Source organism: Podarcis erhardii (assembly GCF_964252035.2).
Source record: "Podarcis erhardii genome assembly, chromosome: 2".
NCBI classification, from domain to species: Eukaryota; Metazoa; Chordata; class Lepidosauria; order Squamata; family Lacertidae; genus Podarcis; species Podarcis erhardii.
Genome location: NC_138498.1, coordinates 97,103,842 through 97,119,036, shown reverse-complemented (window position 1 = coordinate 97,119,036; position 15,195 = coordinate 97,103,842). Strand labels below are relative to the sequence as shown.

At 44.4% G+C, this 15,195-nt stretch overlaps 1 long non-coding RNA gene across 1 annotated transcript; it reads left to right on the top strand.

Moving 5' to 3' along the window:
* The first annotated feature begins 3,293 nt into the window (after positions 1 to 3,293).
* On the top strand, positions 3,294 to 13,839 carry LOC309337508. Its single transcript, XR_014154373.1, has 4 exons — positions 3,294 to 3,333; positions 8,085 to 8,235; positions 9,967 to 10,117; positions 13,053 to 13,839. It is a non-coding gene; the product is annotated as an uncharacterized lncRNA (long non-coding RNA).
* Positions 13,840 to 15,195: the final 1,356 nt, after the last annotated feature.

Below are 15,195 nucleotides of genomic sequence, written 5' to 3'. Positions count from 1 at the left end.
GATCCGGAGCGACGTGGGGTGAGCGGCGCGGTGTTTCGAATTGATTGCTTCTTTCACGGAGTGAAGCCGCATTGCTGTTGCCGGAGAGCGCTGACTTTTTCCTGTGGACAATTCGATTTTAAACAACTACCCGTGAGTAGAACGGAAAATTGGATCTATAAATGTCTTAATTTGGCACCGAAACGGGAAGGTTTTAAACAGGAAGTCCACCTTCCCCTTTTGTAAATAGATTGAAGCAAAGACGCTGCAAGCTAAGGTCTTGGAAAGTCTTCCGCAAAGGATTAAACTTCCATTGATTAAAACTATTAAACCCCCTTGGAAGCAGGAGAAGAGGGGGAAATTTTTGGATCGCGCAAGCCTGCAGGAGAGAGTGTTGAAAATTAAATCACCACTGCTCTGAACCTGGAAAGGGTTCTGCCAGTAAGATTGACGTTTTGAAGTTCATTGGCTGTGAATAGAACGTATCTTGACAGTTAGCTAAATAAGAGAAATATATTGTTTCCATTGTCCTCTTCTGCATTTAAAAAGGAGGAAAAGTAACTGAAAGTTGAAACTATATTTACTGTTTGAACTGTGCTTAAAAGGATTGACACAAATAGAAACTGTTTCCCTCTAGAGGGAGCCTTCGAAACTGTTACAGGAGTGGAGCTGGGGGAACCAGCTGCAAGATAAGAGACTGTGAGAATCAGGGATTGACCTTGGACTATTTGAGAATGTCGTCAGAAGAAGCTTTAGTGATTGCATTATGCAAGATAAGTCACTCGTTGGAACAACTCCACAAGAAGACAGATGTCATGACTACTAAAATTGATAACTTGGGACAAAAAGTGACTAACTTGGGACAAAAAGTGACTAATTTGGGACAAAAAGTGAACATCAATACAGAAATTATTCAGGATCTGATACAGGAATCTACTTTGACAGGGCAAATTGTTGAGAAGGCGAAGGAGAAAGTTGCTGCTGTTGAACCTAAAGTAATACAAGTGGGAGCCCCAGCCTTACAGAGGCAAATTGAGGACTATAAGTTGAGGCCTTTTATGATTGAATTTAGAAAAAGTCAGATTTTGATGATTGGAGCCCTGCCTGGACTGGAGAAGGAAAGTTGGATAGATCCCTTCATGCAGGTATTTACTGACTTTTGGGATTTGGACTTGGGTCGTGAGGAGATTGGAGCTGTGGGGGCCTTTGGATTTGGAGGAATCTTGAAACATGTCCTAAAATACCTTATGGATTTTAGATTTAACCATGGAGATTTGGTTGACCTGTCGAGAAGGAATAAAAGCATTGCTAGGTTGGAGCTTCCCCGAGATCTGCTCTTCAGTATCAAAGGAAGGAAAATAAGAACAAGATCAGTAGAAGACAAAGTAAAGTGCATGTACAAATATGAAGAAGACCTGCAGAAGGGACTTGGAAAAGAGTTAAGAGGCTCGGACAGAAGATCACCAGGTTGATGGACTATTTGGAATTGACGAATGACTGGCAGTATCCGAGACCAGGGAGAAGAGATGGTGGAAGAAGATTGGAAAAAGTTTTAAAGTTTATTTTCAGAAATAGAAATATTGTAAAATTACTGAGTGTTAGAAAAATGTTGGAATGAAATCTTATGGCTTTAGTTGAAATGTTATAAGGAGTTAAGCATAAATAAGCATTATAGTATTAATGGAAAATAAGGGTAAAAATAAGTTAAGATATTTATATGACAGAAAATAGAGAAAGATGGAAAGGAATTGCTGAAACAATTAATAGAAGTGGAATACAAAAAGGGAGGTGAGAGGAGGTCGATGAAACAAGGGTATGAAAGATAGACTACTGAAATGGTATAATGTATGTTTTTAAATTGTTTTTGTTTTGTTTTGTTTAGGTTAATGTTGTGTTTTGTATTGTTTATATATTGTATTGTATTGTATTGTTTTTTCCTTTTCTTGTTTTTTTTCTTTTTTTCTTTTTTCTTCTCTTTCCTTTTTGTAAGTTTTAAAAGTAATAAATATTATTTAAAAAAAAATAATGACTGAAAATAGGAACATTAATAAGATGACATAATGTGCTGCTGAAATTTTAGAAGATAGGAGATCAATATCATTGTGCTTTTTAATTAGCAACAAATATTAAAAGCCCTGATCTAGCTAAGGTTAATTGCAACTAGCCGCACAATCCTATACATATCTACTCAAACATGTATGTGTCCAATGGGATTTACTCTCATGTGACTGTGCATAGGATTACGATTGCAACCTAAAACCCTATCTTTGCTTTTACGTCTGCATCCATTGCACTGAATTTCTGCTGGAACTTTGGCAAGTGAAAGTGGCTGTATTTCATTTTTAACTATGTGTGTTTTTAGATGGTTTTTCATCGATTTATATTAACTTCCATGTAGAAAACAAACAAGTGACTATATTCATGAATTTGTAGAGGCTAATCCAGTATTTTGGAAGTGGAATATAGGAACATAAATTGCATTAAGTTTTCCTATATGTTAAGCAATCCCAATAACAGGTAGAGCAATCCTATGTTTTCATTACGCTGGGGTCAGAGATTATGCCACTGCTATGCTGGTGGAACTGCCACATCTAATGCAAGTTCAGATGGACTAAGAAGAGGACAAACATAAAATACAAAAACTGGGCGGGGGGGGTAGACATTCCCCCAGTGCCCCTGGAAACATTGCTATAATTGTTGGAAATGCACTGGCAAGAAGGTTCAAATGCCACCCACCCACAAAGGCAGCTAACGAATTCACTGCTAGGAGGGACAACCTTCCTACATCACCACCACACAAGATCACATGGCGGCACCCCATTAGATCTAGTGGCACTGCCAGCAGCAACACTGCTACAGCTGGTCCCCAAGCATATGGAGGCAGGGGTTTGAAATCTCCTTATGTCAGGGCCTGTTGAACGGTCACTTTAAAATGTGAAGGTTCATTATTGTTTCACAAGTTGTGTATGTCTTTAAGAGCCAGGGCCAGGGCAAATAAGGAGACCCAGTCTTACAGCTGTGACACATAGCAGGTGCTGCTGAGTTGTGTTAATCAAGCTGTGTCAGCAATTGGGTATAGTATATAAGGAACAGCACCTAGCTCTCCCATTACCCTGGGGGGTGGGTTGGTGGTTGGGTCATGTTTGTTGTTATCTTTAGTGGAAAAGGAGTTTTTGTTTTTCTTATTAAAACCTTGTTAAAGTTATTTTTGAGTTCCTTGTTATGCATGGTCTCCCCAGCAAGCTCTCTGCAGCGCTACTAAACTGCAAATAGCCAACAGGGCCGGCCTACCCCTGAGGCCTGGTGATGCAACTGCCTCAGGCAGCAAGGTCCACAGGGGCATCAGATCTAAATGTAGATCTTTATTCCTCTCTTGTTGCTGATGTAGATCTTCACTCACCCCTTCTTCCCTAACCAGGGGTTGGGGGTGGTGTGTGGTGTGGTGGTGAGGACTCCATTTGCCAGGTGCCAAAATGCCTTGAGCCGGGTCTGCCTTATGTTGCCCACACAGCCATTGTTTTGGAACACAATGGACAAAGGGAAGGAAGAGCATCCCACATGACATAGGACTCACGTCATTCTCTGACCAGGAGCTCTGCAAAGTGTGTGTGTGTGTGTGTGTGTGTGTGTGTGTGTGTGTGTTTGCGTGTGTGTGTGTGTGTGTGTGTGCATGTGATAAAGGTTCAAGGCCCACCTAGAAAGGAAAAGGTCTTTTTGCTAAAGAAGGGCCCTGAGGCTCACTGAGACTGGCAGGGCAGAAGGCAGGGAGATGAACAATAGGTGAAGCCAGAACCAATGACAGGCAGAGCCAATTAATCCTAGTTTTGTCCCCATCCTCCTCCCTGTTGAGTTCTCTAAGGGGAACATCAGGACTAAGGACGGGGAAGCTGACAAGCAGTGATCCCAGCCCCTGGACTGGCAGGCAGAGAGGCAGTGTGGTGTAGTGATTGAGAGAGGTAGACTCGTAATCTGGGGAACCGAGTTTGCGTCTCCGCTCCTCCACATGCAGCTGCTGGGTGACCTTGGGCCAGTCACACTTCTCTGAAGTCTCTCAGCCTCACTCACCTCACAGAGTGTTTGTTGTGGGGGAGGAAGGGAAAGGAGAATGTTAGCCGTTTTGAGACTCCTTTGGCTAGTGATAAAGAGGGATATCAAATACAAACTCTCCTTCTTCTCCTCCTTCTCCTTCTTCTCCTCCTTCTTCTCCTCCTTCTCCTCCTTCTTCTTCTCCTCCTCCTCCTCCTCCTCCTCCTCCTTCTCCTCCTTCTCCTCCTTCTTCTTCTCCTTCTTCTCCTTCTTCTCCTCCTCCTCCTCCTTCTCCAGGTAGGCAGCTGGGAGTGCCCCACCCAGCCTAATGAACCAGCCTCCACCAGTGAAGGCACACTACTTGCCATGACCCTGGGCTCTGACTCCCCATCCTCAGGGGGAAAGGCTGTGGATTCAGATGACATATTGGACTGGGAGAAGGATTTGCCCTCAGAGCGAGCCTTGACATCCCTTCTTCTTCAGGAGTCCTAGCGCCGGAGGAGCCCATGAGGCTAGCTGCTCAGAGGAAGCCCTCTTGTTTTCGGAAGGCTCGAGCAAAATCTAGGCCCTACTCGCAATACAATTCAGACACGGAAGAATATTAACATATAGCAAACACAGTTTTAGCAGTTATCCATTACAGCACGTGTCGTCTCCATCCCCCCACACCTTGTTTATCTGCATGGGGTGGTCTGTCCTGGCAGCCCCGGTTGTAAGAAGGGAGTGGGGGTTGTTGTGGGTTTTTGCCTGGAATCCCAAGGCAAAGTCTGGTGGAATCCCAAGGCAAAGTCTGGTGGAACGCTCTGTCACAAGAGACTAGGGCCCTGCGGGACCTGACATCCTTCCGCAGGGCCTGCAAGACAGAGTTGTTCCACCAGGCCTTTGGTCAGGGCGCAGCCTGACTCCCTACTCTGGCAACCTGCTTAGAATCTTGCTTAATTAGTTGCCATTAATTTGATTTTAATTGATTTTTATAATGAAATATTTTTAGAATGTGTGAATATCTGATTGTTTGATTGTTGATTGTTGTTAGCCGCCCTGAGCCCGGCTTCGGCTGGGGAGGGCGGGATATAAATAAAATTTATTATTATTATTATTAAAGTACCTCATAGGGTTCTAGGCAGAGAAGTGTTAGCAAGCTTTTCCTGTGCGTTGTTGGAGGTGGAGCACTTTGCAAAAAATAGCCTTTCTCCTTAATTCCGTTTTCCCTTGGGATTTCAAAAGTGAGAGAGCGGGGACAGAGAGTGTGTGTCACACGCCCTGTTATCTGAGTCAGAGTCTCTCTGTGTGGGCTTTATATAATGGTAATGGTGTCCTGTGAATGATTGGGTGCTGCATTGCACCATATTTTATGCCCAAGCTGTCAACGTTTCCCTTTTTTAAAGGGAAATTCCCTTATTCCGAATAGGATTCCTCACAAGAAAAGGGAAAAGTTGACAGCTATGTTTATGCTCTGTCATGGCATCATGGACAGGACAGTTATCAACTGTTTTTAAGTTCCGCCCCCTCCCAACTGAAGTCAATGGAAGGGAATTTCTTCAGCTCAGTCCAGGGCTGGTATAAAATTGTGTTTTCAACAGGAGTGTGACTGTGGTCCGGAGTGGCCTAGTGTACAATCTGCACTCTCCTCCTCGTACCACATTCTGTTGTCCACAATTACACCCCATGGGGTTTTCTGTTGTGTCATCTGTGTGTCTCACTCTGCTGGCATAGCTTCTGTCAAATCCTGTGGCCCCCTCAGAGTCAGAACACCCCCCCCCCCAGATATGCTGGATTGCTTCAAATAATTTTCATTTGTTGGGGGATGGGGAGAGAATAATGTGACAGACTGTTCCTTGATACAAATCGCTATCTCCAAAGCAAGATATATTAAAGGTTTCCCAGAAACCATAGCACACAATTCTGAGGCAAAGCTAAGGAAAGATGGCTTGGAGTTATTGTCAGACGTTCAGGGGAAACATCAGACAGGTAAAATTAGGCATCACTAGCTCATGCCTTCATACCATTCTAGTAGAAACCTGGCAGCCAAGGTTTGCCACACACAGCTACATGTAGCCTAGGCAATCCAACAGTCATGGGTTTAAGAAAAACCTTTTTAATGATTAGAAAACATGATAAGCATGACATTTAGTCGGGGTGGGGGCCTTAGGGTTCGACTCCATCGTTTAAAATGGTAATGTAAAGGTAAAGGGACCCCTGACCATTAGGTCCAGTCGTGACCGACTCTGGGGTTGTGGCGCTCATCTCGCTTTATTGGCCGAGGGAGCCGGCGTACAGCTTCCGGGTCATGTGGCCAGCATGACTAAGCTGCTTCTGGCGAACCAGCAGCACACAGAAACGCTGTTTACCTTCCCGCCGGAGCGGTACCTATTTATCTACTTGCACTTTGACATGCTTTCGAACTGCTAGGTTGGCAGGAGCAGGGACCGAGCAACAGGAGCTCACCCCATCACGGGGATTTGAACCGCCGACCTTCTGATTGGCAAGTCCTAGGCTCTGTGGTTTAACCCACAGCGCCACCCGCATCCCTTGTTTAAAATGAATAATAATGAAAGCTATGAATAATAATGAAAGATGAATGATGCAAAAAATGTCCACTATCCTGTTATCTGAGGCCAGCTTAAAATTTCTAAGCAACTTTAAATAACCTATATTTATTTTTGTATTTTGATGAGTAATGGCCCGTTTCCTGACAGCTGTAGGCCTTAAAATGCAAAACCTGACATTATAGCGATGATTTATTTGTTTTTTGCCAGCAAAGAATGGTTCATGATTCAAGTGGGAAGTTTTGCCATTATTAATAGCAATCACTGTTAATAGTATTACTAATAGAAGTATAAGCAGTTATGGAACACATTTTAAATTAAACCACTTCAACTTGAATTTGAAGTTAAGCCAGTGTATGCTGCTAAGCTTGGTATTCTTCAGGATGCACTACCTTCTAGACCAGTAGTTTTAATTGCTTCTTCTGAATGCCCAATTCATTGTTTAGAGGCAATTTCACTCCACCCAGCAGTGCATTCTTAGTATGTGTCACAGGACCGAAGCCAACCAGCACTCACCTCCACCCCAAATGTTTTTTATCGGTAATATGGGCATGTGGTGAAGTTCTCCATTCACAGAATTGTAAGTGTGCTTGGTGGCAGTGCCCTTTGAGGGAGTCATGCTCCAAAGGAACTCTTACAGAATCACAGTGTGCCATAGCCCCCATTTAAATGCAGAAGCAGTGAACAAACTATAATTAACAGGGTCGTTGCAAAGTGTTTTTGACAACTGATAAAGCCAGCTGATTAAACAGAGCTGCAGTGAGCTCATTTTTTCCAGGTTGTTCAACAGCCTCCACGCACATCTAATCTTTTGACTGGAAGATTTGCTTTACTGCTCTCACCTTGCCACACCCAAAGGAACCTCTCATTGTGTCTATTTCATTAGCATACTGGAGACCATCAGCTTACTTATGACATCTCATCCCAAGAGTCTGGATGTCATCATTTGGCATCTTAATGCAGGTGTTGAACAGCAGGGAGTAATCCGAGGATAGGATTATGTTGCAAGGAATAATATAGACAAATTTATGGGAAAGTGGTCTTTCGATGGCTATTTGACAGAAGAACTCCATGTTCGGAGGTAGTATACTTCCATGCCAGATGTTGAAGACGAGTAAGAAACAAGCCATTGCCATCATCATTTGGCCTGGGAGCTTCAGAGGCGTCTGACTAGCCATTGCTGGAAATAGAATATCCGACGAGGTGACCCTTGATCTGACCCAACAAGGCAATTCTTACGTTTTATGGCTTGTTTTTAGACTTGGCCTAAGTTATACTTCCATAAGTTAAAATATGAATCTTTTGCACTCGGAAGCATACAAGCACATACTCTTTGGACTGTGCTGTTCTGTGGATGCTGAAGGCACAGTAATGCAAATTTGTGATCTCTTTTTTACTGGATTTGCAATAGTGCAGGCTGGATGTCGCCAGTATATGAATAGGTACCTTGGGACTGCTCTGGGGATCATAGGTCAAAGTTTAGTGATGTATGTAGTTGTCTCACTAATGGGTCTTATTGATTATTATCCACAGAAACAACAAAGAGCTCTGACTCCTCCCTCTCCCAGCAGATGCCGGCAACCAAGAAAAACTACCTTGGCCTTTGAGCTCTGAACAATTTGTAGGACAGTCAAGCTCTCAGTGTAGATCGACACCAAGACAGCGTATAGATTGCTGCAACTGGGTAAGTGGGAAATGATAAATGGGTCTGAGAAATATCTCCATAGCAATGATACCTGGGAGCAAAAATGCTAAAACAGAATAAATGTTGGATAAAGTACAGTACTGAAGGGGAACGAGGTAGAGCCTTGTGGGACTCCACCACACAGTTCAGCCGTCTGAAAACAAGACAGGAACACAATCACAGAGGCTCTTTGCTCAGCTCTCTCAATGAAACTTTGATGTTACTCACAGTGTAAAGTGCTCCTTGCCGAAGCACTCTCCTAAAATGGTTTTGAAATGTTAGTAGCTGTTCCCAAACTTGCAGTTCTAAATTTCAGTGAATGCTTTCAGCAGCTGCTTGCAGGATGAACCCCCTGGTATTCTGCTTCATCTTATTGGTGTGGGCCAGGGGTCAGCAAGGTTTATCTTGCCTGGGGCAGATTGGTTCCTCAGAGATCCCTCTGTGGGCCGGGTTGTGCATGCGCATGAGCACTCGTGCCCACAATTCAGCATCGGCGTTTGCGCAGATGCGATTTTCAGCACCGCGGAAGCGAGTCCCCGCGCCACGCCGGTTTAGCACAGCGTGTCAGCAGGCAGCTCAATTCAGGGGTGGCTTGTGGGCCAGTCAAACGACCTCTGCAGGCCACTTCCAGCCCATGGGCCTTAGGTTGCTGACCCCTGGTGTGGGCCATGCCTCAGACAACAGTTGCTAAATTATCCTCCAGGAAAACAAAATAGTGGCTGAGTATATTTCCACTCCTCTAAACGTGCTGCCTTTAGATATTGAAGTCAGATCTACTCACTGCTTTTATAATTAGGGTGGCTGTGTGTCCTACTTTAGAGAACAGCCTTCCATTTTGAAGATTTCTTCTGCTTAAGGATTGATTGATTGATTGATTGATTGATTGATTAAGGATTGATAATAATCAAGTCCTGTTTGAAAATCAGGAACACTAAAAAAAAAAGCAGGAGCCTTGAAGTGCCCAGCAGCTGTTAGCAACACTCCACCGCCAGACTGAGCAAGCACACGACTCATTTGGTGTCTTTTCTATTACAGCGAGCTATATCTTGTATTTCTATTTAAACTGCAGCAATGGTTTCTAAATTTGCACATATTGTATGCAAATTGGTGTCAACTCATCCTCTCTCTTTTTGGTGATGCAAATTCTCTTTTTTGGCAATGCGTGACTGGCCATTCTGTTTATAACTGGCCAGCCAGATGCATGACTGACACTGTAATGATTAGTTTAACCCATGGAAATCAGCAAGACACATTGGATCACAGCTAGCCTTCCGAGAGGCATCTCCCACAGCCAAAGATCACTCCATCTGCATTCCCCCCCCCTTAATGTACCAGCTAGCTCTGATCCAGTTCCAGCAAAGCAGCCTTCTGTCTGTACATCACGAGTGACTGGAACAGGTATGATGTGGGAGGTTGTAGGTTCCTGTTCACCCCTTGCAAAGGAAGATCGCAACCCGTTTCAAAGGAAATTCAACAATGACTAAATGCAAGGCATTAAAAAGTCTGGCAAAACTTGTGCTGGGGGGGGCAGAGTGGGTGTTATTACAGACTGATACCAATAGTACTTGGTTAGAATGTCCTTGCTCGAGATATGCTTTAAAGCACATATACACACAGCTTAACTGAAACAAGGTTTGGCTTTATTAATTTCCAACCCCTCCTCTTTTATGTCTCCTGCTGCTATTTCCCATTCCTCACAGGGAAATATCCCTTTTCTCCTATTTTCCGTAGTTGACCGAAGAAGCTGCAGAAGTTGAAGATTTGGCACACGCTTCCTAGATCCCTTTCCAGCTTGTCTAACTGAATTTTCGTATTAACAAGTGCAGTGCCAAGCCTACAGGCGCTTGCCAAGATTCAGCCAGACAGGAATATTCACAACAGGGTAATAAACACCTTAATATGAGATTTAAGATGAGAACATAGACAAAGCCCAAATATAATACTGCAAAAATATTTTTGCAGCATAATACTGCGCATATATATATATATATATATATATGCAGGTTTTGGTGTCCTCGGGTGTCTTCCCGTGTAAAAGTTGGGGTGTCTAGGCGACGTTTCGACGAGGTCTCACTCGTCATCTTCAGGCTGGTGCTTTCGGCTTCTTGTTACTGGAACAGAGCAGGATCTCAGTGTTTGAGTTCCTATAAATACTGTAGAGGGGGTGTGGTGTATAGCCTCCAATGTTCTGGGCAGAGAGGAAGTTCCCAGGCTAGTGTGCCTTTTCTTCTTTTGTTCCTTAATTACTTGAGAGATATCTTGAGTGATTTCTTGAGTGATATCCTGAGTACCACTTAGGTGGGTCATTAGGTGTGGATTAGTTGTTAAAGTCTTTGTGTCTTGACCTCTTGAACTTTGTGAAGAGTTTTCCTGAGAAGATGGCTGTACTGTACTTAGTTGTGCTCTGGCTTGGCTTCGTGTATAGGGGCGAGCTGTGGTTTTGTGGCTTGTGTCAGCCAGATCTGTGTAGGGGGTGTCTTCCCGTGTAAAAGTTGGGGTGTCTAGGCGACGTTTCGACGAGGTCTCACTCGTCATCTTCAGGCTGGTGCTTTCGGCTTCTTGTTACTGGAACAGAGCAGGATCTCAGTGTTTGAGTTCCTATAAATACTGTAGAGGGGGTGTGGTGTATAGCCTCCAATGTTCTGGGCAGAGAGGAAGTTCCCAGGCTAGTGTGCCTTTTCTTCTTTTGTTCCTTAATTACTTGAGAGATATCTTGAGTGATTTCTTGAGTGATATCCTGAGTACCACTTAGGTGGGTCATTAGGTGTGGATTAGCAAAACCTACATCCTAATGACCTACTTGTGAGCTTCGATGTTGTATCTCTCTTCACACAAGTGCCCATTAATGAAGCCTTGACAGCTATTCAAAACAAATACAATCCCCCCGAATACATCTTGGACCTGACCAACCACTGCCTAACCAACACGTACTTCATCCACAATGGACAAAGATACAAACAGATAGAAGGAGCACCTATGGGATCACCCCTCTCACCGGTCATCGCAAACCTGTACATGGAACACTTTGAAACCAATGCTTTAGACAAGTCAGAACACAAACCCAAACTTTGGCTCAGATATGTTGACGACACCTTTGTAATTTGGCCACACGGGAAGGAAAAACTGGATAGCTTCCTCACACATCTCAACAACTTACACCCCAAAATACAATTCACTATGGAAATAGAAGCCAACAACCAACTTCCCTTCCTTGACGTCCTAATCTACAAAAAACCTGATGGCTCCCTAGGACACACTATCTACCGGAAAAAAACACACACCAACCGCTACTTACATGCACAATCACACCACCACCCTGCACAAATAAACTCCGTAGCCAAGACTCTCATCTCCAGAACCAAACGCCTGGCTGACAAAGACCACTTGACAACTGAGTTACAGAATCTCTCAAACGTGTTAATTGCCAATGGATACCAGCAAAACAGGATTACGAAGCTAATCCAAAAGGAAACACCCCCCAAAAACCAAGACACAGAAGAAAACAATGGCATGGCCCTCCTTCCTTATATCAAGGGCACTACAGATAAAATTAGCAAAATCCTCCATAAACACAATATCAAAACAGCCTTTTGCACCAACCAAAAAATAGCCAATATCCTCAGAAACCCCAAGGATAAAATCCAGTTGGAAAACCAAGGGATCTATGAAATACCCTGCAAAGTCTGCCCAGCCACGTACATTGGACAAACAAACAGACGAATAAATGCACGTATCGCAGAACACAAGAATGCCGTCAAAAAAGAAGAAAAAACTTCCTCTCTTTTCCAACACATGAAAGAAACAGGACACGAAATTAATTTTGCAGATTCCAAATTGCTCTTTAACACGGAACATCACCACAAGAGAATAATCATGGAAGCCATCGAGATAGAGAAACACCCTCACAACATGAACAGGCGTGACGACACATCCCGCTTGCCAGACATCTGGAAATTAGCCCTCCCCACAAAAACTGACACCAGATCCAGAGGCACACAGAACGCCAACACCAATCAACCACACCAGACCCAAACCCAGACCCTCTCCACAGATGAATTACAGACACCATCCAGTAGCCAATCCATGGTGGCACCTCCGGATGCTGCACCCCCCTGCAATCCCTACACAGATCTGGCTGACACAAGCCACAAAACCACAGCTCGCCCCTATACACGAAGCCAAGCCAGAGCACAACTAAGTACAGTACAGCCATCTTCTCAGGAAAACTCTTCACAAAGTTCAAGAGGTCAAGACACAAAGACTTTAACAACTAATCCACACCTAATGACCCACCTAAGTGGTACTCAGGATATCACTCAAGAAATCACTCAAGATATCTCTCAAGTAATTAAGGAACAAAAGAAGAAAAGGCACACTAGCCTGGGAACTTCCTCTCTGCCCAGAACATTGGAGGCTATACACCACACCCCCTCTACAGTATTTATAGGAACTCAAACACTGAGATCCTGCTCTGTTCCAGTAACAAGAAGCCGAAAGCACCAGCCTGAAGATGACGAGTGAGACCTCGTCGAAACGTCGCCTAGACACCCCAACTTTTACACGGGAAGACACCCGAGGACACCAAAACCTGCATTCCTGTACCCGTGAAAATCTACGAAAGCATATATATATATATATATATATATATACACTGTACTGTATATCAGAAGTGTTGTCAAGCAAGCCAGGAGAGGAAAAAGAAAGGCTTTTACATCGCTCCTGGGCCCACTGCTCAAGTTATGGCCAAGGTGCCAATTTCTCCAGCACACCCCTTAACTTCCAAGCCCATTCATATGTCTTCTTCTTTTTCTCCCTAGGACAATAGCATTATACTGCAGTTCTGGATTCTGGAATTGATTAAGCCCAGTCATCTTCCCATCTGAAGAAATGGCACGGTAATCAGGACAGAGGGAAATATGTATATACTGTAAGCAAAGTTACAGACTTTAAAGCTCACAAGGCATGCTGTGCGTGGATAACAAGGAACAGCGGGCAAGTGTAAGCAAACGAAAACCTTTGGCACAGTTACAACCTAAGGGCCGTGTTCACTGCTCCAAGGAGCAAGGCATGATTTCCTCAAAAGTCCACAAGCTACAAAGATCGTAGGCCAGTCAGAAATTTCCTCTGGCATGTTCTCTTATCAGCCACCTATTCCAGACACATGTTTTTAAAAGATGAAGTGTTATGCTTCCGGTGGTTAGCACTACGACCCAAGAGCTTCTGTAGTACAGTGTGAAGAGAATGAATGGCAAGCTCAGGTTTTCCTGCTTCAAAACTGTTCTTTTAAAAACAGAAGCTGGATGACCACCTGTCAGGGATTCTTTCGCTGTGGTGGTTGGGCTGGATGACCGTTCGGGTCCCATCCAACTCTACAATTCTATAATCTCTTTTCAGCCACTGCATCTTCACCTTCAGCCCTCCCACCTACCCTTTGCATCACCACATTGTACAACCTTCTGTGCCTGGGCATCGCCATGTCTGCTGCCTGTCCACACCCAGCCAAGTAAGGCAAACAGCTGACAGTTATTTTTTAATTGACAAAAGCACGCATTTACAGCAGCTCCTGAGATGCACTGAATACACAAACACAAATGCTTCTAGCTTCTATGGAGACGGCATTAACTTTTCCAGGTTTGTGCCTGGCGGGGCAGTTGAAGCACAGTGGGACCAGCCACCCCCCCTGCCTCCAGGCTTATGTACCCTCACCTGGTGTTATGTGCATACACAACCTTAGACTTCTTCTGTATGGAAGTTGTCACTTTGCTTCCCTCTTCAAGTCCTTCCTGGTTCTAGGACGCAGCAGGGCAGGGGACGGCAGGAATTCAACCAATTGACTGAACAGCTTCTTTCTCTGCCTCCAACATATTCTGTGCTCCCACAGATGACCTTCCCCCTCCCTGACCCCTGCCTTGCAGGTGGCCCCAAACCCCATAAATCACTGGCCCCTTCTCCTGGGTCAGTCTCTGGCCCCTCTGCCGCCGTCACACACGTGCCAGAGGCCCCAAATCTGCTTTGTTTGCAAAGTTTCAGGATCTACCTGGAGCAACCGAAGTTGACTTCATAAACTCATTTTTAATTACAATTTGGGCCCAGTCAGGCCTCGCTATAAAATCAGGAATTAGAGAAAGGTTAGATTCGTCTTATGGGCTGGCTAATTAAGAGTTTCAGCAGCTCTGCTCTCTAAAACATTGATGCTGCCAGGCTCCCAAAGTGGCTCTGGCCTGACAGTGCATATGTCTGACTTAGGCTTAATTGCACCTAATAAGCTTCCCAATAAGATATGTCAGATACCGAGAGTGCCTTGCAGGAGCATTTACATGTCATAAACTCTGACATGGAAGGTGACATTCAGCGTGGTTCTCTCACTGTTCTATGCGCTTGGGCATTTACATTTGAATTCCATCCTTGTTTTAACCCCAAACCTTAATCTAAGCACATGTGGGAACAGTAAAGATACATTCTGTTAGAACTTGGAGAATCCAATTTAGGAGAGAAAAGCTGCTCTTGTAATTGAGTGGCAGGGAACCTCTGGCCTGCCATTTCTCGTTAAGCCTACCCATCTATTGTGACCATCTTCAGAGGCCCCCTGTGTGTGCTAACCTCCCCTAGAAACTGCCTTAGTTGGGACCAGGGAGAAGGTCTCTTCAAGGGCTCTGTCTGGGCTTTGGATCTTCCTTCCAACAAAAGCCTGTCATACCTCCAGTCGCCTTTGAAATTTGTCTAGGGCAATAGTGTGTCTTCTGAGAGGGGTTTGTGTGGCTTTTTTTTTTTTTTTTTTACAGTACACAAGCCATGCACCCAAGACTCCAGCCAGCCACCCCGGCTCTCAGCCAAGGTCCAGCAAAACTCTCCGGTCATAGCTGTTTTTAATTGGTTTGTGCTTTTCAGTCAGGTTTTGATACAGCACTAGGCACATTATGCAAAGGCTGCAGTGCACTGCTAAGAGCCCATTTCCCCTGG